Source organism: Camponotus vicinus, unplaced genomic scaffold (genome assembly GCF_025532165.1).
Source record: "Camponotus vicinus isolate PSW18456_S1 unplaced genomic scaffold, iyCamVici1.0 SCAF_14, whole genome shotgun sequence".
Taxonomy (NCBI): Eukaryota; Metazoa; Arthropoda; class Insecta; order Hymenoptera; family Formicidae; genus Camponotus; species Camponotus vicinus.
In genome coordinates this window covers 5,357,905-5,381,977 of record NW_028141950.1, presented here as the reverse complement: position 1 = coordinate 5,381,977, position 24,073 = coordinate 5,357,905, and the positions used below count along the sequence as shown (strand labels likewise).

The 24,073-nt window shown below is 35.0% G+C and overlaps 1 protein-coding gene and 1 long non-coding RNA gene across 2 annotated transcripts in view; one reads left to right on the top strand and one right to left on the bottom strand.

Annotated features, from left to right (window-relative positions):
- LOC145965177 (uncharacterized) overlaps positions 1-6,940 on the top strand; it is a 154,836-nt gene extending 147,896 nt beyond the window's left edge. Inside the window, exons 2-3 of the long non-coding RNA XR_014436635.1 lie at positions 4,995-5,145; positions 6,422-6,940. This is a non-coding gene — a long non-coding RNA (uncharacterized LOC145965177). The remainder of the gene's footprint in view (positions 1-4,994; positions 5,146-6,421) is intronic.
- N (neurogenic locus Notch protein) overlaps positions 1-24,073 on the bottom strand; it is a 252,263-nt gene that overhangs the window by 164,531 nt on the left and 63,659 nt on the right. The gene's annotated exons all lie outside the window — the stretch shown is intronic.

Below are 24,073 nucleotides of genomic sequence, written 5' to 3'. Positions count from 1 at the left end.
TCAACACGTTCGATATACAACTAAAACTGAAATTAAGTATCTGTCAAAACAAAGTCCTTTTTTTCATCAAATTTCCCTTCCTGGGCTTCTTTTGTGTACAAGAAATTTATTTCCTCGATAGTGTAATAATCTATAATTATGTAGATAATCGCTATGAATTGGCCATCGGATTTAGAACCGGAACTGACGACTCTTCGAAGGTGAAGGCACTCGACTACGATAAATTCCCCGGTTTCTTTCGGCACGAGTTCGAATTACTTCGATGAAGGAAAGAAACGGAGAAGAGACGAGGAGGAAGGAAGGACAGCGAGGCACGAGTATTCGCAGGAGAAAGAGGCAAGACGAATAAACAGGGGGAAGAAGAAGAGGACGAGAGAGGAAAAGGGGTAAAGACAGCTGTTATTGGTGGCTCTTAGCCGAGCAACACGCTTCGTCGGTCGCATAAACGATTCGACCGGACCAGATCAGCCGTTTTTGCAAGCGGCGAGAGATCGGGCCGCCGCTTTTTTCCGGCCACCTTGAACACGAGCAATTGCACTCGTCGAAAAGCGGACACGCCGCATCGCGGATCGGCAATCGTTTTATGTAGGCGAGGAGCGCGAGCGATTTTTCGGCGGCGAATGATCGATCACTCAATGTCGCTACGTGATCGCCGCTCGAAGCGCAAAAAGAACTTACACGTATAATGACGATGGAGGTATCCGATCTATATAACTTCTCGATATGCACTGCATCAATGTTTTGTCATGGGACATTTATTTTTACTTTAATGAAAGATATAATACCCAATAAATGTCGTTCAAAATAAATCCCAAAATAATCCAAGAATTTGTAAAAATGTGACGTTAAGATAAAATTATTTCAATAAAATTGATATCTCATTCGCGAAAATATAATATAATAAGGTAAAGTTTTTTAAATTAACTTGTGTGAAAATCTCGTCATAAAAATGCATGAAAAAGGAAATAAAATTTTTAAGAAATGAATAAGTTCGATTTTTATTTCTTTATTTCGATTTTAATTTTTGTTTCTAGTTAGGGTTCGAATTATAAGCGAGAGAAATATTGAACCTTTATATAATATCGGGTTTTGTAATTTATATCCCTGAAGGAGAAAACTTTCTAATTAATAATAGGTTAGAACCCCTTCTATTGGTCTTGCGATCCTTAACGTAACGATTTACCAAACCCTAAGGCTAAATAAAAATGATCTTCCATGCAGGATTTCAATGGCTGCTTCCTTCTCGTTTCTAATTTTTATATTTCGTCCAATATGCCAGATTACATATGAAAATGGAACTAATTTCTACAAAAATGCAATCGAAATGATTAAAATTAGTACTTTGTACAGAAACATTATCAACATCGCACAAGAAAATCGTTTGCAATTAATAATAATTTATTTTGTTTCGCAAGCGAATGATTTTTCTATCCATCGCTTTCTATCCATTGTGAAGTAATCATAATTTTTCTCTTGCTAATAAATTTAAAATTAATAAAATAAATAAAATATCAAACGAGTAATGAAAAAATTAAAATCGGGACGATAAAAACCGAAATTTTAGTTTTTCCATTTATTGGGTTTTTTCGATCAATCTTGATTAACAGATTTTACTAGCAAAGTGTTAATTTATCTCTTTTTTTTTTGTTCCTCCTACAATTTCGGAAATATATGTATCATATTTTATATATATTATTTTATAAAAAAAGGATATTAAAAAAGGTTCAATATAAAATAAAAATATATTGTTAAATTAAAGAAATTAAAGTATTATGTTAATCTAATATAAAAACTAGTAAAATAAAAATAACTTGCATTCATGATAGGTGGTTGCGAATAAAATTGATGGCGAAAAAAGCAACATAAATTACAAAATTCTCCATTTGTGAGCAATAAAATCTGTGATATGGTCACAGATTACGAAACAGTGGTGAATAAGTGACTCCTAAAAGACCGAACGCTCCTCTTCGAGGAAGTCGGTGGAATGACAGTAGTATCATGAAAACTCATCTGGTCCTCTGCTATGGAATAGCAGACAGAGACGGGGAAAGGATACGACTCTTCCTTCGGCACCAAGATCACCAGTCAGCCAGCATCACCACCCACCATCAATGCTCGGTGGACCGCCCAACCACCCGTGTCGGGTCCATTAGTGTCTCGGCTTGTAATTTGCCGCGCCGAATGTTAATGGACTTCGGGAGATCTTTCCCCTTCGTTTCCCTCGCCCGAAAAATACACCGCTCCTCTTGATACACCGCGGCCTTGCGTCTTAGGACCGGAAAGGATCAGAGTCCAGAAAACTACCGAACCCGAAAAAGTGAGTTAACGATGACGCCAGTAATAGGAAAAAATATCCTTCCACTCTCGGTCTAGAAGCATGTAATTAGTCCGAGACGCTGATCACTCTGACGCTCGCGGCGAACCGCTAATTAAGAAACGCCACCGTAATACCGTCGTCGTCGAATTAGCATCCATTAAGGCCTGGAGCGTCGCCGACAGAAAACCGATGCTGATTGTTCGAGGGAGTTGTTGGTGTACGAGAGGAGCATGGTAGAAGGTCAATGGCGATTCGTCGAATAATTAAGGGTCAATGCACGCGATCAATTAACGGAAGGGGAGAGGTAAGGATGCAAGAGCAGGAAGTTGTCGCGATTCGATCGTGTATCGATTCGCGATCGAAGATTAAACGATGATAAATGATTAATTGAAAAACTTTGGAGGATGAAATATTTTTCTACTTGTAAGAGATCTTTCTTTTTAATTTATAATTCCTTGTAAAAGCAAAAATTGAAAATAGCACAATTTATTACATGAAATATTCTCGTCTTTCCAAAACTACGATTATTTTTTTAGAAAAAAAATAATAAATTAGGATATAAAAATAATAAAATAGGATACATAATAATATAGGATAATTTATATAAATTTGCTTTATATAAATTTAGATTTCTATTTTGACAAGAAAACTAATCTCGAGTATGAGAAAGAAATGTATGATATTTTAATTAATTACTTTATTTATTTAAACACATATTTAAACGATAGAAAATCAGATTTCTAAGATATTGATAGACAATATATGATGAAAAGGCATATGTATGTTTAATTGTGTGCGTATAAACAAGTGGAGTGGATGCAAAAGTTTCAAGAAAAATCTCGGAGTTCGATATAACAATCGATATGTCCTTTTAAAGACAATCAATACGTTCTAAAGGGTCATGAGGATAAAGCAGAGTTTTTGTCAAAGTGATAATAGCATCGAGTAAAATTTCCCACATGGATAAAGTGACTGCGGGTTAACGGGGTCGTCTTACGTCGCGGGGGAGCAGACATCACATATAAGATGAATAACAACCCCTATTTACGAGGATATCGGATTGCTCAGATTATTGATTCCCCATTACTTTCTAATTAAGCTCAACTAGAGATTCGTTTAGATCTAACTAACAGGATTGCAGTTCACAGAAATAAATAACATTTCTAAACATGAGTCTTTTTTTGTATTATTTCATTATATTTTATATTATTTTATTTTGTATTATTTCATCATATTGTTTCGTTTTAAAAATATGAAACGATGATATTGTTATGGGACAACAAATTTAATTTATTAATCATTTTAAATTTAATAATTTAAAATTAATAATAATTAATTATTAATAATTTTAATTTTAATAATAATTTTAATAATTTAAAATTAATAATAATTAATTATTAATTTAATTTATTAATAATGTGCGAAGAAACATGTTTTAAATAATAATTTAATATATATACAATATAATTAAATGTATAATATAACTTAAATATATTTTAATTCCAAATTTTCGTTGAAAAAGATGTTATTCATTTATAAATATCACAAGTAAAATTCTTATACGAAACTCTGATCGATTGCTTTTTGGAGTAAAATAATTATATTCTCTCAAATTACGAATAATACCGAGACAAACTAATGATCATCCGTAAAGTAATACTATTCTTATCCTCTTGCTCTACAATATTTGAAAAAAAAAAAAGATTCGATATTGAGTCCCTAAAAACGAAATCCACATAAAGAGGAATGGACCGAGACGTGTTCCCAGGAGAGGAGGACTACGGCGTTGTATCCTGCGGCTTTTTGAAACGTAACACTCGGCGGGCTCGTGTGGTCGAACACGATCGTAAAATGACTATTGCGACAGCGAGCGTGTCTCGAAAGAAGCAGGAGACGTACACGAAGACGGGTCATCGGCTTTTTTAACACGCGACCTGCGGTAACGCCATAGGTGATCGCGGTCGCGCCAGGGCTCGCACATACGCAGAACGGCTCACGCACGTGCGTGTACCGAGGATGGAAAGGTGTCGTTACTCGTCACCGCAAATCGCGATATGCTCTCACGACAAACGAGATATAGTCTCTTCCCAAAGGATATCGAAAGTATTCGATCAGTCAAGAATATAATAATTATATTTAAGAATATGAATGTATTATAGTATATAATTATATAATTATATTATATAATTAATATTTAATATAATTTAATTTTATAATATTATAATATTATATAATATATTATAATTTTATAATTTAATATATTATATAATTAATATTTATAATATATAATTATTATATAATATTATTATATAATTATATTATATATATATATATATATATATATATATATATATATATATATGGTATATATATATATAATCCTAGATTAGAGTATATTTCGTCGTTTTACATGAATATTACGTCATCGATATATTCCACTGGCATGTTGTATGATGTTCAGGCAGTCCATCATCCCTGCATAAATAAATCAATCTGGGTTTTCATATATTTGAATAAGAGAAAAATTCTCACACGATACTGCAAGATCTCTATTACAGTGTACATATTGCAAAACCACGATACGCGCTGTTTAGTAATAATAAACTTTACTTGTGTTTTTACGGTGCGTTTAACGCGCGCTCTCGAGCATGTAAAACAGAGACCCTGTGTTTTTCAGCTCTCCTTGATGATGACGACGACGACGACGACGACGATCGGTACCATGTGCATCGCAAGCATGCTTTTAAGCCTATCGAGTGTAAAGGGGAATGAGAAAGCGAAGAAAGAACGAAAGAAAGGATGCAGCGAGAAAGAGAGCACGGGAAAAGGTGAGTAGGTTCTCACGGAGGGCAATGGTTTATTTTTGTGCTCCCTCGCACTTCAAGAGAGGGTGGTTCATTGATAAGGTAATGGTCGCATGATACGTCGTTAAGTTTAACGTCCTGAGAACGTAATGCGACGCTTAACAAATATACTATCGCAAGTGTGTGAGAAGAGAGTATTATATATTACAAAAAAGGTGTCAACGCGCTTCATACCTCAAACACAAATTTAAATATAACATTTGATCAATTTTACATTTTTCTCATTTATATTTTTTTAAATTGATATTTATTTATATAAACAAAAGAGAGAGGACACTATTGAAATTTAACAAATCAGATGAAAAGTGCGGGAATAATCTCTTGAAAAATTTCCGACAAATTAAACTTTGAATTGATATATTTTTTTTTCAACATGATAAAAAAATCTATTTAATGCGTGTCTCGTGTCCATTGATTTAAATGTTAGTATCACAACCGACGAAATTTGTACGAGTAATATTTCGTCTAATTTGATGCTGCATGTCCGAGAGAGTATAATTTAGCTGTCAAACGCGATAATGTTTGTCGAGCCACCGCGAGTCGAGAGTCGGATAACGCGAGGCGTCGAGATGAGAGGCCGGCAAGAATTCGATCGATCCGGAGATTCGACAGGCGAACGAATAGCCGGGTGTAATTATCGAAAAATCGTGAGGGGATCTGGGTCGATTGGGAGAGACGAGGAGAGGAACCACCTCTCGAAGGAGCCCAATTAGATCGGCGACGAGATCGTGCCGTGTCTGTCGGCCATGTGCGAGCATTCATCGACAAGAAGTGTCGGCACTTTGTCGATCCCTCAGGATCGGGTGTGCACGATTCTCTTTCCGGCAACGCAATGCGTGATTGACCCATTCGAAGGAATCAATGACGCTGCTGATCAGTCGTGAATCCAATGAATAATCTCTTCGCAGTGGAACAGATATGCATAGATGAATGGTACATATTTAAAATTATGTCATTGCTAAAAAAAAACATTGTATAATATTTTTCTGTTGTCAGCAAATGTGTATTTAACAATATATTTTGATTTATGAATTTAAATTATGAATTTAAATAATTTAATTTATTTTTTGGAGAACTCCAATATAAATTATTTTTAATATAAAATTAATTTATACTAAAATTATGTTTGAAAATCAATATTTGATTAATGTGAAAGTCAGTTCATTTCATTTATTCCGATATAAGTTTCAATTTAGTTTCTAATTTACAATGCAATCCTCAATATATGGTACATTTCCAGACTTTAGATGACGTCACGCGAAGACGAAAACACGCTTGGTGGCCAGATGGGTTGTCGTGCGAAAGGGTTAGGCGCGAAAAAGCCCGAGAAGGAAAAAACCGAAGAGAGAAGAAGGCAATAGGGGAGAAGAGGTAGAGGAAGCAAGAGGAGCAAGATGCAAGTCGTATCGTCGATAGTTTACGGCGTTTGCGTAGCACCATGTGTGTCCGTATTGCGTTCCTCTCTCTTCCCTGCCCACTATTTTCTCCCTCTGTACACTCTCTTTCACAACGGGTAGAAAAAGTTTCCCCGTTTCTTCTCCTTTTTTTTCTACCGAAGTGTGGCAATGATATTTCCGTCTGCTTACTACGAAGCCAGCAAACAGGTCGTTGGAGTATTTTTCTACGGTGTCCCCTTTTTCTCTACTCGTGACATAAGGATCTTACTTTCGTCCCGTTCTTTTGCTCCTCTTCAGGACGATCGTGTTGGAAAATATACACTTCTCTCCAAAGAACCGGAATTCGAGAGATTGTCCATGTAATGGGGTCAACACCAAAGAGGATGCTGTGTTAAGAGATAAAGAAACGATCTTCGAATAAATTTTAAAATTAATTTGATAAAAATACTCATTTTAATTCTCGAGATTTAAGATAATTTTGAAAGAGAAATTTGTCCATAACATCATATTTTAATTTTAATTTCATTTATTTTTTGCTTTCAGTAGAATCAGCTTTCAAATTTCAATAAATATGTAAAGGAAGTGAAGATGATTCTCATTGATATCCGATCGAATGAAAAGAGGGAAATAAGAAATTCGAAATACATGTCGCAATTTGCTCGAGCATTTTGCGGTGATAAATGATTGACATTAGTAGTACGGATCGACTGCGGTAATTCGGTGCTTGGAAGAAGCTATCGAGAGCCGCCAAAGGAAGCGAGCGATTTGCAAGCCACTTGCGAACGCACGTGAGGATCTGATTGTCAGATCCTCGCGACTTGCGCAGAGAGCAGATTACGTATCGTAATATACGTATCCCGATCACTGATCTCGTCAAGGTCGTTCAGGTGCGGCTCTATCAGGTGCGAGAATAACGCACGTAGAAATTGTCGGCAATCATGATAATCGAGATGCATAATAGTACCATCTCTCCGATGGATTCGCACGTCGATGAATCCCGCGTGCAATTTAATTCGATTGCGACCATCTCTCGTTCGTAAAAACTGCAACGTATCCGAAATCCAATTAATATTTGACATATCGTACTTGAAATATTATATATTTCATTAATATATATTTTTATTTTATTTTTATATATTTTTATTTTATTTTATTTTACTCTTATATTTATATTTGTATTTTATTTTATTACAATCTTATAATTAGCATTATTTTTTTAAACCTAACGCTTTCTTATTTATTTTAAAAAATTAATTGCATTAATTACAATTGTTTCCGGCGAAGAATTATCAATAATCATTTGTTCGAGGGGAAGGAAGTGAAACAAAGGGGCGCTTTTTTCGCGCCATTTTAATTTTCACGACCGCTCGTTTCGAAAATCGAGTACGAACTTCCGTTACGAGAACGCTTCGGTCACGCTTTAGCGGAAAACGGCGCGCAGCGCGAAACCGCAGCGAGGAAATTGCACGCGGTGAGGCCGCTTATTCGCGTTTACGCCGATGTAAAACTCCCTCTGGGTCGACCGCGGACAGATACCGGAGGTTCGCGTACTTTCGATGTGGATCAAGGTGGGACTCGTTTTCCTACAGAGTTCCCAGAAACCTATCCTGACAAGCTACGTAGGCGGATGCATTCTCTCTTGGTCTCCTGGTCGCGATGCATTCCTCGTTGCCTAGAATCCGCACACATTTTACAAATCATGTCGATAACTGCGGTCTGAATGCGATCGTACATATTTTTACATTCAGCACTAAAATTTTAAATATTAAAGGAATTTAAAATTTTATCGTATACATAACTATATAAATTTCATCTAAAAGAATGTTGAGTAAGAAACGCTACGTGCAAATGGTAATGCTTGAAATACTATCATTTTCTGTCATGGAATCACTGCCAAGTCCTGCGAATGCGGTTGCTAAAGGGTGCAGTTTACCCTTCACAGACGTGGGAGAATTTTTCACTTCGATAATTATAGCGCGTTTAAACTGGATTTATCATCGGATGGAATAGAAATACCGCGAATGCCGCGAATAAATATGCCGGCTTGTGTAAGCGTATAATACTATCTTAATCACCTCGGCCGGGATTTTACATATTCGTCTCGTAATAAAATGACTCTTTATGCAACGCTGGATCAATATCGCAAAAATAAATACGCATAAATATTCATGTCGCACAGTATTGACGTTACAATCTTTTTTGCGACTAATAAATTCAGCAATTACCGCAAATGTCGCAATCAGTGCTAATAAGCGACCAGTTTCAAATGCAACGATTATAAATAACAAGTGACATAAATCTTCTCAAATGCGAAAAAGATTGAAATCTATTAAGACTTAATTTTATTCCGATTCTTAATAATCTTGTTTAATTAACCTTTATATATTTTTAATCTTTATATATTTTTAATTTATCGGATTTATTTTTTTATTTGCGTTAGATTTTAAAATGAATATATTTTTAAAAAACTGGAATTTTATTCCGATTCTTAATAATCTTGTTTAATTAACCTTTATATATTTTTAATCTTTATATATTTTTAATTTATCGGATTTTTTTATTTGCGTTAGATTTTAAAATGAATATATTTAAAAAAAAATGATGTCTAGAATGGCAGATGTCTAGAAACATATGGAAATACACATGTAAATAATCACTGTAATATCGGCGACTACTCTCAACCTCGATACACGACCTCACGTCGATGCACATACGTTAATGCATACTCGAAGCATACACGCCTAAGTATGTACGAAAGCAAGATCGGTGAGAATCGAAGTCTGTCAGGTTGACCTCATGAGCGCGATGTCAACGAGCTTAAACTCCAACCATTGCCGACCGTCGTCCTCTTCTCTTGGCGAGCAATAAACGCAGCTTTGAAAAAAGACTGTCTATACGATCCCTCGTCAAAGACGAATGTGATAAACGTAGAGAACAATTGGCACGTAATTGATGGGGAAATTAAACGAGAAAATTGATAACCGACCTCGAATCTCTCTTCTTTCGTCAGTTGTAACAAGAAGAAACGTCGCCGTGTCTCTCTTTCTCTGATCGTAGCATTAATAAATGATAAATGGCGTTCAAATCGACTTCTGAGATAGTTACATTCGCTGCGGCCGGTGCAATCAAGACGTGGTCACGATCAGAAAGTAGAGAATTGTACGTTGCGAGGATTTCGTTGATAAGAGGGCTTGGTGAAGCTGCCGGAGGGAGAGAGAGGGAAGGGCATGAAGAGAAAGAGGAGAGAGAAGAGGAGTAACCAAAATTGGTGAGAAGCAAACAAAGGGTTGCAGGGGACCGAGTAAATAAAGGACCGCGGATTCTATTAGCGACGGTCTGCCTCCTCCTACTGGAACAATAAAATGACGAGAATGGACGGGGAAGAGAGAAGGAAAGACAGAAAAAAAGAAAAACTCAGGAAAAAAGAAGATGGCATCGCTCACAGAACTGTCCGCTAATCTTCTTTCGTCTCCTCCTCTCTCTCTCTGCTCGACGAAGGCGGATCGCGCTTTGTCTCTGCGGTTTCTGCGAGCTGCTTTTTTTTCTCGCTGAAAGATATCTCTCTTCCTCTAGGAAATCCTCCCCAGCTGGGAGAATGGATAATCGGGGGGTTCGGTCGAGACAATCACGAACGCGGCGATTATTTCGGAATAAAAATCTTTAATGCATTAGAAGAGAGAGAATATCGGTTTGCGGTGTACGATGTTGATAATCCCGACAAGAATAACGTTAAAAGAAAACGCGACAATCCAGTAGAAATATTGAAAATTAAAAGCTGAGATTGCGTTTGACATATATTTATTGCGAATAGAAAATAATAACGTCAGGAGGAAAATGTGAAAGAAAAACAGTCTTGCAACATTCGATGGAATTGCCTATCGTTTTCAATGTCAAAGATAATTAAACTGCTATGACTCGCTCGGTTATTGTGTCGGGAGTGACATAATTATAGGGACGCGTATATGTATAAAAGCCGTGATAACACGTAATATGCGGCCACCAGGCTCTTACACTGCTAGTTAACAACCGTAAACCGAGAACGGACGCGACAATTTGTGTCAATACGTTTCTAACACCATTACGTTATGGTACTGCGAGCTCATGCATATCGAACGTACCGCTTGCCCTTGCTACGCGATTGCGTATTTCAATTTTAGATTTCGCTGTATTGAATCTATAAGACAGAAATCAATATGCAATATATTAATAATTAATAATAATTAATAATGATATAAAATTATTATTAAATTAAAAAATAATTGGTATTTATTATTAATTTTTTTATAATGTAATTAAATATTGAATAAATAAATTATATAATTATAATAATCTACAATAGTATAATAAATTATAAAAACTGAAGAGAAATCAAAGATAAGAATTTTATAGTTTCATAAAAAAACAATTAAATCTTCTTTAAATCTCCCCTTAGTAATCTTCTTAAAAAAATATATACTTTTTCCAAAATAAAATTTCAACCGAAAAATCACATTGCGTATCATTTCAATTAATCTCTTGTATATTTTATAAATTATTGATTGATAAATCGTTCTCCTTCTTTTCGTTTTCTCCATGACAGATGCACAGCTGATTTTCTAATTTCCACGATCTAATGACATTCTGACACACTCTGACGTACATGAATTGTCATAAGTGCCAGCTCGATTATACCATTTTCGAGGTAAATCCGAAGATGCGGAGAGGAGGCAAAATGAACGTCTATAGATCGATGGAAAGTAGCTCGCGATGCATCGGTAGTTTTGCGTGAATACGCGGCTCGTTGTGATCGAAGCCGCCTTCTAATGCATCCTCACTCGTCAATAATGGCAGCGATTTCCTCTCCGATGTGTTCGAGACGAAAGCGGGTGAAACGCGCAATAATTTCTATCACGGATCGAGCACGAGCATTCGTTCAGTCGGATCGCAAAATTGCGACCTGCCCTGCATTGAATAGCGATTAAATCCACAGCTGATTCGCTTTCTTTTCGAGAATAAAATACCGGGGTTCTAATCTTAACGCCGTTATTTCATCTATAATTGGTTGTTTCACTGTATGAGAAGAGCTAATAAGACTGAAAGAATAGATGAATTTACAATCGATTTCACCAATTTGCCTCAAACGTCTAACTCCACTCGTTAACTCTTGGGCGATTCTGTGAACGCAAATTTTTTGCCAGAATCGACTAACTCTTATTTATGGATTGTCTTTAATTTATGGGGGTAAGAGGATTCTATAGGAAATTCTGAATTATTGCACAAATCGCATTTTATTCATTTACAAGGTTTGCAGGAAACGGATATGTAAATGGAAACATATGTTGCGTATTGCACGCGGAAATTGCCGTGTAAGGACGTCAAGGACCTTATCGCTGCGAGATAGCGAGAAACACATGCGTTATATACCACGTAGCAAATCGAGAGGAGGGCGGCTCGCACAAAGTAGAAGCGAATAATGATATACATCTACGTATAACGTCGAATCGTACAAGTAAACACGCGCTATTCAAAATTGTAGATTGAAAGAGGAATCCCGAGTACAACGTGTGTATCAAAATATCGCGCTGATTTCATAGTCACTTGTAAAGCGATATTTTATTCCGTGTGTGTAAAAAATAAAATCATGAAAAAAAAGAAATCGAATTCATTAGCAAGAAAGCTAACAAATAAATATAAGATTGTGTAATTTTTTAAATATTAAAATCTTGCTCTCTTGATTTTTAATTGACAACAATAATTATTTATAATTGAAATGTGTGCTTGGATTAAATTGTAAAATATTTTAATATATATTCTAATATAATTCTAAAATAAGAAAATATCCTAAACATTCTTATAAAATAAACTAATTATTTCTTTATTTCTTTAGAACTCATATATAATAAAAACATGGATACCTTAGAGAGAGAATTATTATATTTTATGCTTGATATATGTATAATAATTGAATATCTGACGCGTCATATGTGCATTCTTATAATAGCGTCTCCATGATCGCGAATTTTCACGCAGTTTTGCACCCTGTATCGCGAAAATATACGTCCCTACTGGGCCAGCTTATCATAGGTCACGCGAGATACATGCCATCTAATGCCGACGATCCAAGAGACGTTTTACAACACCGTGATCGCATGCTGATGCTAAAAGCGGCACAATTTCAGATTAGCTACACGTCGTTCGTGCAGCAATTCCCCTCTTTGCGAGGTAAAATTTTAGATTTAAATTCAGATTTGATGGGAAAGCAAAAGCTTAGCTTCCCAGTATATTGAAAATAAGAAACTGAAAATAATTTTAAATAAATTTTTTCTACAGCTTTATAAAATAATGTACTTATTTATATCTTTTCAATCCAATGACATAATCGTTAATATCAGTTTTTTATTTTCTGTGAAAAGATTTTTTTAATGTTTTCCTATAAAATTTCTTTTTAATATTTTATAAAATTTTATAAAATTCTAATAATCCTAATAATTTTAATGTATCCTAATATAAAAAAATATTCTAAACAATCTTATAAAATAAATATTTCTGTAAAATTAAGAAACAATTTATAAAAGAATATAAGAATGAATATTTTTCTTATTGTTAGTATAAAAATATTTATTTTATAAGAATGTTTAGAATATTTTTTTATATTAGAATATATTAGAAAACATTAGAGAATTATAGATAACATTAGAGAATTATAGATTAATTATAAGATTAAAAAATAATTTTATAAAAATGTTTTCTCGCTAATCAAACATCGTATTCGATCTCTCTTTCCCTTATTATTTTATTTTTTCCACATAGACATCTTAGAATTATTAATTTTGTGCGGTAAAAGATAAGCGCGTAAGAAAAACAAAGTTTCTCGGCGTAAAAAGTTGCTCGGGAATAATTCCTTAACAGGTAATCTTCGTTGATACCTCCCGTCCTAATTGCAAAATCGCGAGTGCATCCGCGAGCAGAGTCCCCTCGCGAGAGTTCCATCCGTCGTTCGTAAAAAGGAGAGCCGATCCGTCACGACTCACGACGAAGACGACCCACGTACGCAATTTACTTAATATCATTAGAGAGCGATAAAAGTGCGCGATCGAATTGCCGACGTAGAGGAGAATCGCATGCCGCGCGCGGTCGCGTCCTCCCGGTAATGACAGAGGCGGATTCTGCACGCCGCGTGGAATCCGGCCGGGTATGCGGTAGAACCGCGTCGTAATGGCTCGAACGGTTCTTCCGTCGTTTCGTTGGACACGCGTAAGTAATCCCGAGAGTAACTCCCCGGGGGCCGAAGCGCTCCCGGAGGAGAGTACACGGCACTTCCGGTTCTATAACGCCCGCGGAAATTAACGCGTCTCTTAATTAACGCACCTCTGCCTCCAGCGATCGCGCCGACAAAAGCGATTTGGCGCAGCGATCGAGAAAAGGGGAAGCGACACGCACGTAGTAAGTAAGTACTTTTATGCTCTAATGGCCGAGGAAAACAATAGTTACGAGCGAGCTACGAGAGCTGCCGTGAAACAAGCAGCGATTCCGCTCCCTGTCATCAGGTCGATCGGGAGGCGGTTAATTTCTCACTCGACTGTGAAATGCTTGAAAGGAAAACAGCGCAAGAATTAAAATTCGAGCAGCAATTTCATAATTTTTCTCGTTGGTATTATATAATAATTATTACTAATACATAATTAAATTACATAAGGAAGAGTAATTATTTTCTGTAACTTTTTTTTAAAATTCGGGCATCAATTTTATAATTTTTCTCGTTAGGTATTATATAATAATTATTACTAATACATGGTTAAATTACATAAAGAAGAGTAATTATTTTCTCTATTTTTTTTTTAGGTATGATTAGGTAGGTAGATATGATTAATTTTGATTTCCAAATTGCTCCATTACGTCACAATTTTGGGATGAATGTGCGATTAAAATTACAAAAGAATAATTTTAATATATTTTATCATATTATAGTTAATTATTATTTGACGGAAAAGTTTTGTTAATCAAAGTTGAATATATATTATTAAGACTTTCTGTTCTCTCAAGAAAAATTTCTTATTATTAAATTATAGATTAATAATATAAATTAATAAATATAGGGTCTATTGCGAAAACATTGCAAACAAGATCATTGAAAATCTATCAAATAGTTTTCAATTATGTTCATTCAAACTTAAAATTTTTTTAATCTGAATGAAAAAGTCTAAATCTATCAATATTGAAATTAAATTAAAAATTTTTTTTAAATTATTACGTGAGATGAAACAATTTGGGAATCATTTAGTATCAAAAGAAATCTATGGGAAATGATGATTCTTTCTTTTGTGGTTTTTCTGTTCAACTATCTTATTGCATACTATTAATGGCAATTTAATTTTGTGGTAATTTTGAACGAATGCATTTAATAAACGCATTTTAATCGCGATCCAGCAGCAGGATATTGATGGAACATTACTCCAGTCGAAACAGAGATAAAATGGTTTGTCGACAAACAGTAAATGAAACGAATTAACAAACCGAGGGCGCGGTCATTAAATTTTTTCCGCCGCGCTTACTTCCTCTACCGACGTGTCTCGTAAAATATTTTCCGTCAAAAATCTCGGAACGAAGAAAGATGTGGCCTCTCGTCAAGAATTACACGAATGCGCTGCGCGCGAAAAAGAGCAAAGACAGATAGTCGCGGATGTACAGGTATTAGCGAGAGAAGAGAGAGAGAAAAGAAGCTAAAAGAGAGAGAGAGAGAGAGAGAAAGAGAAAGACAGAGACACGCGACGAGGAATGATACACGGGACGAGTCGGAGTTGTAGCGAGGAGATGCAAAGGCGCGCTAAATCGTAGATACCCGTCTTCCTCGTTGTTGTTCCTCCCTTACTAACGATCTCGTATGTGGAGGCCCGTACGCACGCACTTAGGCGCTCACACTTAGGTCGTGTACACATTGAAAGACTAACAATTAAGATGATTTATATCTTAACAAAATAATCAAATTTCGAGTAAGCCAATTGCATAAAAGTTACATTTTAATTCAATCGTCACAAATTATTAATGTGAATAGATATTAAATACTAAGCTGTAATAAACGAAGTAATTCTGGAAGTAAATTTTCTACAAAATTATTATCATTTATTACAATAAATAAATAATATAAAAGAAGCAAAGGTGGATAAGATAGATTGACATCATCAAAAAAATAGACAAAGATTTACAAAATGAGCAGAGTGATATCACTCGTCAATTGTGCACGAGGCTTTATGTTTCTCCCTACTTCGACGTGTACACCTCCTCACGATGATTACGACTACGATTGCGATGTAAATCGCGGACCTACGCTCAATCACGCGCTCACGAGTGTAAGTCTTCTTCCACCTATGGCCTTCGACTACGTTGGCCGTGCTCGTTCCTCTTCGCTTCCTGACGGAGATCGAACGCGCCACCAGGAGGTGATCCGCGACGACAGGAACGAAGGACAGAGCGAGTCCAAGTTGCTATTCTAATGTCGATATCCGAGGAAGGGAAGAACTGTTCGAAGATGGACTTTTTTCGCGAGAAGGCAGCTGTCTTAGCGATCTCGTGAAACGTCCCTATTTGAGAAACACAGTGTATAACGTTCGTTTAGACTTATTTAAGTTTGAATAAACTTGATATCAACTTTCGATTTCTAGATCTCCGGAAAGTGAGTAACAGATGCAATTTTTTTTGTGAAATGCCAAAGAAATAATCCCATAAAATACAATGTAATTTTAAGCAAAATTAATACTTCTTTGTGATTTTCGATTAGCATCGAATCTGCGTCTTTATGAACTCCATCAAAATAACAAAGTACAGTTATTATTGCTGTTAACATTCGGTTATTTCTGCGAGGAATGTCAACTATACCTTTAAGATTCATATTTTCATCCGAATTGCATCTACTTTTTCACCTAATACGTCTCAAAAATATTAAAGTTCTTCCTGTCAAACCTGCACCAGCGGTGCTGGATGATCAGGCTAGCTACGCGACCGTTTTTGCGTCACGCTTCCCAGGTATCTTCCTGAATCAGCCTACATAAGGCTGCTTACTAGCTTCGTCTCGCGAGAATCCCACTTTTTGCCAGGTTCTCTCTCATCGACGATGTACCTGGCGATGAGGCGGCACTACTGGCTGTCCTGAGAGAATTTCCGATAGAACGTTCTCGTTTATGGTTTCCTGTCGCTTTACCAAGTCTCTCTCTTCGACTTTTCATTGCCTACTTACTCGTTTTTTCTCTTCCTTTATTTTAAAAAATAATTTCCTGGTTTTCGAGAGATTCTTAGCTTGTGTTATTTTTTCAATTTTATATAAAATTTATTCATAGAGAGAGAAAAAGTATAATTATAAAATTTACAAGTTCATAAAGCAATAGCATAAAATAAAAAAGTATTAAAGATGATCGATGATTTCAGAAAATAATTAACCCACTTTGGGATAAGTTTGAAGCCATTATTCCAACATCAGTCAAACAATTTAGAAGCACGAATTCCTCGAATCTTTTTCGTGCAAACAACATTCATGGCACGATACAAAGAGCAATCGAACGCTCAAATTCTCCCAGGCACCGTCCCCCATTTTGCAAATTTTTCTTACGTGTAGAAAATAGTTTCTCTGCTACATCAACGTAGGTCGATGGCCGTTAAACGCGCCGGAGAAACCGACGTAATGCACGCGAGGTGTTAGTCGCTCGACGCGATGGGAGGATAAGAGAAGGAAGAAGGAGGAGAAGAAGAAGAAAAAGTGGGATCGTGACAAAAATATGAACTTTCATCGAAATTATGTTGCCGCAACCGATGCGAGTGACACGTCGCTGGCCCGACGTGTACGACCCAGGTAATTTTGTAATTAAAGAAAGTACTACGAGGATACACGATGGTAAGATCGTTAATGATCAGTCGCGTTGTGATCCCCTCTTCGTCATTACACTCTTCGATCGAAGGTGATCACTTTCACATCATATACTTTATATCTGTCTCTATTTTCCAAGTACGGTTCAACGTATTTTCGCGCTTGTATTAAATAAAATCGCGAGAAAAATTAATAAAAATTAATTAAAATTAATTAAAATTAATAAACGTCTTTCATAAAATTGATATCATCGTTTAACTTGTACAATTCGACCGCAAGGGTCTTTTTGGGATATAAAATTAATTTTTTTTGTGTGGAAACACGAATTAAAAATTGAAGGAATGTACATAAAATATTAACAATTATTTTTGAATACAAATATTTTGCTTATAAATTGTTATTGATTGACCGTTGTTGACAGTTTAGTAAAACACATCGTATCAAATGACGGTTGAAAAACAAGCAAGATTGAAGAGATAAAATTACATACGTGATAAAGTTCGAGGTGATCATGAACGTTGGACGAAAACGAGTTGTGTCGTAACATTAATAACGTATGGAGAAACCTTCATTGGCGAATATGCCAGCTATCTCCTAAGACGGATCAGCAGAGATTCTTGTCTAGATGAATCAAGAGTTGGAAACAACCGGTATCGTCCGAGACATTCAAAAAGATGTCTATGAAACCATCTTTTATGCTATGCTAAAAGAGTAGCGATTTATGTGACATGTATATAAACAGATTATTAAAACACGAAAGTTGTACAGATAAACATCCACTTACAGATAAATATGACTAGTATTATAAATATGCTACAATATGAAGATTTTGAATTGCATAATGATTTCGTTATTTGCTTCATAAAATAATATTTAATAATAGTAATAAAAAAGATAGTAATAGTATCTGGAATTTAAATGTATCTTTGTATAATAAATCGACAGATAATATCGCGATCGCCGTGTAATTATCAGGGTTCCATTAAATAGCAAAAAAACTTGAAACGTCAAGTGCTACAGAGGAATCCGGGCGTGTGTCTAGAAATCACGTTTTATCTAAAAATCAGGAATCATACCAGAATCGAGCTGAAGAAGTAGAAAAATACTGCTAAGAATCGAAGCACGCGTGAAAGAATTGCAAGGAATTAAAATGTAAATGAATCTTGAAATTGATAATATAATTCCTGTGAGATGAATTAAAAAATAAACGTGAAAAATATCCTAAAATGTTATCTAAAATAAACGTAAAAAGTATCCTAAAATATTATCCTATAATTTTCTAAATTAATGTAGCTTAAAAATCGTATGTTTTCTCTTTAAACAAGTTGATATATATAAATTATTTCAGAAAATTCAACAAATAATGAAAGAAATATTAGCTATTGATTAAATTTAATGGAATTAATTTAAGTTTAATTAATTAATTTTAATTGTAATTAATTTTGCACCTGATATTTAATGCTAATAATATATTATATGATTGCAACAAATTTAATCAAAACTATCAAATTTTCATTCAAAAATTCGCTCTAAATTACCGAAAAATTTCGATTCGAAATAAAGTGTATCATTTCAAGGATTCTATCTATTCTATATAATATTATTTATTTCAAATATCTCTAATATTATGTTATAAATAAAATTTTTAGAGACACATGTTGTTCTTAATATCATGTATAAAATGCGATTAAGAATCTGATACATAATCTAATAAATGCATTATAAATTAATAGATTTATGACGTTAGTAAAAACCTTGAAGCAAGACTTGAAACACGACTCGCATCAATCTAGCATTTAAGTCCGCGATCGACTCCCCCGCTTTACATGGCCGATGCGAATGAGGGCCATCAGCCTCCGAGGGAATGAGATGTGCGCGCTATGTAACTCTAATTAATAGTCAGTTTAAAAGCTCCGGAGAGCTGTTCGCGCGGACGCTGATGTACGCTCATTTAATTAATTATGTACCGGCCGACCGGCTATGTGTGATGTTACGATGGACGCGCTTTTTGCAGACGACGACGTCGATGTGCTCGTCAGGAAGGCGTCGCGTTGCCTATCGCGAGCTATCGGCCAACCGAGAGGAAAGACAATGGCTCGTTACGGATTCGCCGGCGATGTTTTCACGTGCGAGGGACACGTGCAATTTGTTCCGTGCCGCTCGCGATGAAACGCACTTGGCAAGCGACTTGGCAAGCAGCTTACGAATGCGATGAACGCACACAGCAAACGAACGCCGACTGGATTCGCACTAATTAATCATTGTTCAGTGATATTTAGTTTTTATAGAACCGGCTGATTTTAGATTTTGCTCTTTCGACTTATAACAAGTAAGAGACTACTTATTTTTGACAGTTTGAGTTTTTATTATTATTTAAAAAATTATTATAATTGAAAGTTTAATTTTAAGTAGCAGTTTTTAAAATGTCAGAGAAATATTTACATATATATATATAAACTGAATTTAATTATTACTAAAATTAAATTAAATTAAATTAAAATTAAATTTAAAATTAAATTTAAAATTAAATTAAATTAAAATTAAATTAAAATTAAGAATTTAATTAATATTAAAATGTAATTTAAATAATTTATTTTAATTTTTTCTTTCACAAGCAAAGATTTTATCACGATAAGCATTATTGAAATATTAAAAAAATTAACAGCCAAAAACGAGCTTAGGTTTCCATGAACACGACACAAATTATTCATTCTTCGTGCACTTCGCACTGAATGTATCGCGAATGTCTAACGTGCAGCGCATAAGATGCTCCGATATGCCTTGCACGAGTTCAGATTTCTCATTGACGAGGCGAATTCTGCGTGAAGCGCGCCGGATGTCGGCAGTGGCGTCTTAATAAGCGGAAATTCCAGCGACCTTGACGCCTCCTTACCGATAATGACGATGAGGATTGCGATGGTTAGAACGATAATAGACTATTGCTAATGAGCTCTACCCCTGTTCTCGACGGCAAGGGAACATGAAACCCTTCGTCGATAAATTAAAATGTAATTTTGATTGTGTGAAAAAAGCCAGCGTTTAGAATTTTAATATATCCAAGAAGTAATTTTATATACTGATTATTTTTCATTAATTTTTTTCCCTAGGATTCGTTATCGAGTATTATCGAAATAAATTAATAAAAATTTGCAATCTTTCTCTGACCTGAAGTGACGTAATTAATCCACCATAATACTACCGATATGAATGATCCACTCACCTGTAACAAAAGAAAGATACATGTAATTAATAATCATTATCAACTATACAAAATTATAATATCTATAACATACAATATAATATTAAAAAATTTCATTTTATCAAGATAAATACTTAGTACTATAAATTGCGGCAATAGCTTTGAGTAAAAATGCTAATAGCAGCATTTTTTAATAACGTGTTATAAACATATTATGTAATAAATTATATTTTTAATAAAAAAATCAGACTTTAAACTTTAAACCATGATCTTACGATTAACCTATCGCGATAATAAACGGAAATCAATTTTAGTGAAGTCTATCGGCTCATATGAACCAATTAATATCGTTGCCGTTCGTAAATATATTGTATCGTGAACTTTACCAAAAGCAACTTTCCACTAGCGAAATTACTTGCCGAAATAAAGGAAGCTGATGAAAGACGTTTGACGGTCGGTAGCCGAGTTGGATCCCCATTACAATGTTTGCTCACGTTCGTAAGACACGTACGGTCTCGACCAAGTCGTTTTCGTTTGCCCTCCCCTTCTCGCGCGTATCCAATCCTCAAATATATCAATGATCACCAACCCACCGAGCCTACCCGAAACATGTCAAATATGGACATTGCACTTGAGATGCCGCAGCCAGACGAGACACTTTGAGATATTGAACCTTAAAAAAGTGTCTGACAAGTATTTTTTCGCGTACGTCTCCGAGCATATATTATATCAGTTATTTTACCAATATTCCATTGTATTTGAACGGTGTAATATATAGAAAAATTTCTGTATTTTATTTCTTCTTCGTGTATGTAATTTAATTTCTTCCTCAAAAATATATTTTTCAAAATAAACTTTTGCCAGAGCACACATAAAAACAGTGTAAGCATTTTATATAGTGATAAAACAAAAATAATCCAAAGGACAATAATTTAATCTTTTATGTTGTAAAAAAATTAAAATTAAAAATTATATTTCGATTAATATTCCATTATATTTGGACGGTATAATATATCGAAAAATTTCTGTATTTTATTTCTTCTTCGTGTAATTTAATTTCTTCCTCAAAAATATATTTTTCAAAATAAGCTTTTGCCAGAGCACACATAAAAACAGTGTAAGCATTTTGTATAGTGATAAAACAAAAATAATCCAAATGGCAATAATTTAATCTTTTATGTTGGAAAAAAATTAAAATTAAAAATGATATTTTGATTTATTTGAACATTACAATTTTATTCGATAAAATATAATTCTGATTGTGTATGAAATACTGTAATTTCATAAATATGATTGTAAAATGTAGAGAAGAATTCGCGTTCGTGCCGCCAGATGAGCAAGGTATAATAATGCATCCCCTTCTTAGAGACAAAAGGTGTCTCGATACATAGTATCTTCTGCATCATGCATTAATTCATGAAAGGCCAGTTGGAGAATGCAGTGCTCTTTTTCCGGTAGAAGAGAGAACATTGCATTCTTGAGCGCTTGGGTGAACCTTTAGATAGATCAAATGATAGCGAGCTATCGATCCAATTAGTAAATAAATACTTTTATGTGTTCAAAAATCTTTTCTTTAGTAATTTACCTATCTAGAAAGATTATTACGCATGTATTCTGTATCAAATTTTCAATTGTAACATTTTACTTATCGAAAATTGCAATTTTTCGAACTTCTATTCTCTTGACAAATGAAAGAAATATTTCTCTTGAAAAAATTTGAATATTTCTGTTGCGAATGATTTTAATTCGAATGTAAAATTTAGAGATCTGAAATATAAATTCATGTGATGTATATCGTAAAATTTCTAAAAAAAGATTTAATTAATCATATTGCTTTGTTTAAAAGATTTGCAAAAATTCAAGTGTCGGTCGCGCGGGAGAAGCGAAGGAAGAAACGGAAGAGTGGCCGCGAGATTTTCCAGGAACCGCCAGAGACATACGAGAATGGCTAGAGGTCATCAACATCGCAACACCATCGTGTTTCTGACCTCGTTGACTGCGCACGCCAGATGACTTGGTAAACATACAGGAGAGTCTCTCTTCGCGGGTGTAAACCCGGCAAAGTTCCACCAAGATTCAGAGTCCGAGCGCGTACATTTTCGCGCCGAGATTAAACCTTGGAAGGTCGGGCTAGCTTTATTTAGTGCCAAAGATGAGATCCGATTCTACAATTGCAACTATATCAGTCGTTCTTGGATGAAGGTAAAATAAAAAAATCTGACATCTCCCTCATAGAATCAATTTAATTTTAAAAAATATAAAGTTTCAGCCATGAAATAAAGACGAAAAAGTTTCTTACATCTCCTGAAATATTCTCTCAAAAATCAAAATATGGATTAAATTCATTTTCAGCTTTAGATATTCGTTACAGGGGCAATTAAGATATATGTTTACCTCGAATCAAGTCGAAATACTTTGCAAATCCTTGCGAAAGCACTGCTGATGATGGTCATTAATAACGCGGCGAAAATAAAAAACAAAAAAGATGAAATATCTTTCGAAATGAAGCGGTGAATATAAAACGCTGGTCTAAGGGCGTTGCCCAGCTTTAATTGAGAAAACTTTTTTGACACATTGGCGCGCAAATCGCGAGTCATGCCACTTGCCTCCTAACCGTTAGTTACGTCCTTGTGCGAGTACTTTAAAGTGACTCTCCCTTTGCCTCACGCGCCGCCGTGTTCCTTTAATCTTTTTTTCGTTGGCATAATTGCATATAATAATAGCTTTATTCACGAGCGCGAACGTAATAACGTTTTAATGGTACCACGCCGGTTTTTATGGTAGCCATTGTGTGTCCACTCTGGACGTGTAATGATCTTCAGATTTCACACGGATTTTATCATTAAGGTCTTTTCTCTCACTGCTTTCCGCTTCAAAAGTGGAACTTGATTTTTTACAACGTCTTAATGGTTCTTGTATTCTGCACGTTTTGTGTCCCGTTCATTTTTCCGCATCTCGAGGGCAAAACTTTACGCGCTTTGCAATTTATTATATATTTGTAAAAACGTCGGATTACGTTCTTTTTTTCCTCTTTATTCGATGGTTAACATAAATAATACATAAAAGTGCCTGAAATTCTTACGATCCTCGTTAGGCTTTAACCGTATATAGTGTGTATTAGCGATAATCATGTGGCGCGCGTTTACCAGAAAGGACTTGAATGAGATTCGTTTGCTTCGATGATCTCACATTGACGCGTTTTTTCGCCGTCCGAGAAATAGATCACTCGCTAATTGGCTTGAAAAGCACGGCGGTTACCGTTTATCGATCGTGAGAGGCTCCGAGAGATTGACGTTACGATCGAATGCAACACGTGGACTTTGGAAAATCAGTAATCATTGTCTCGCTTCACTCGGCAGTGTGCTCGTACCTTACGAAAATAATAATCAAATAGATATACAAAATAGATGAACAAAAATTGACATTTTGATAAACTCAAGAAAAGGACTCAACAAAATAAAT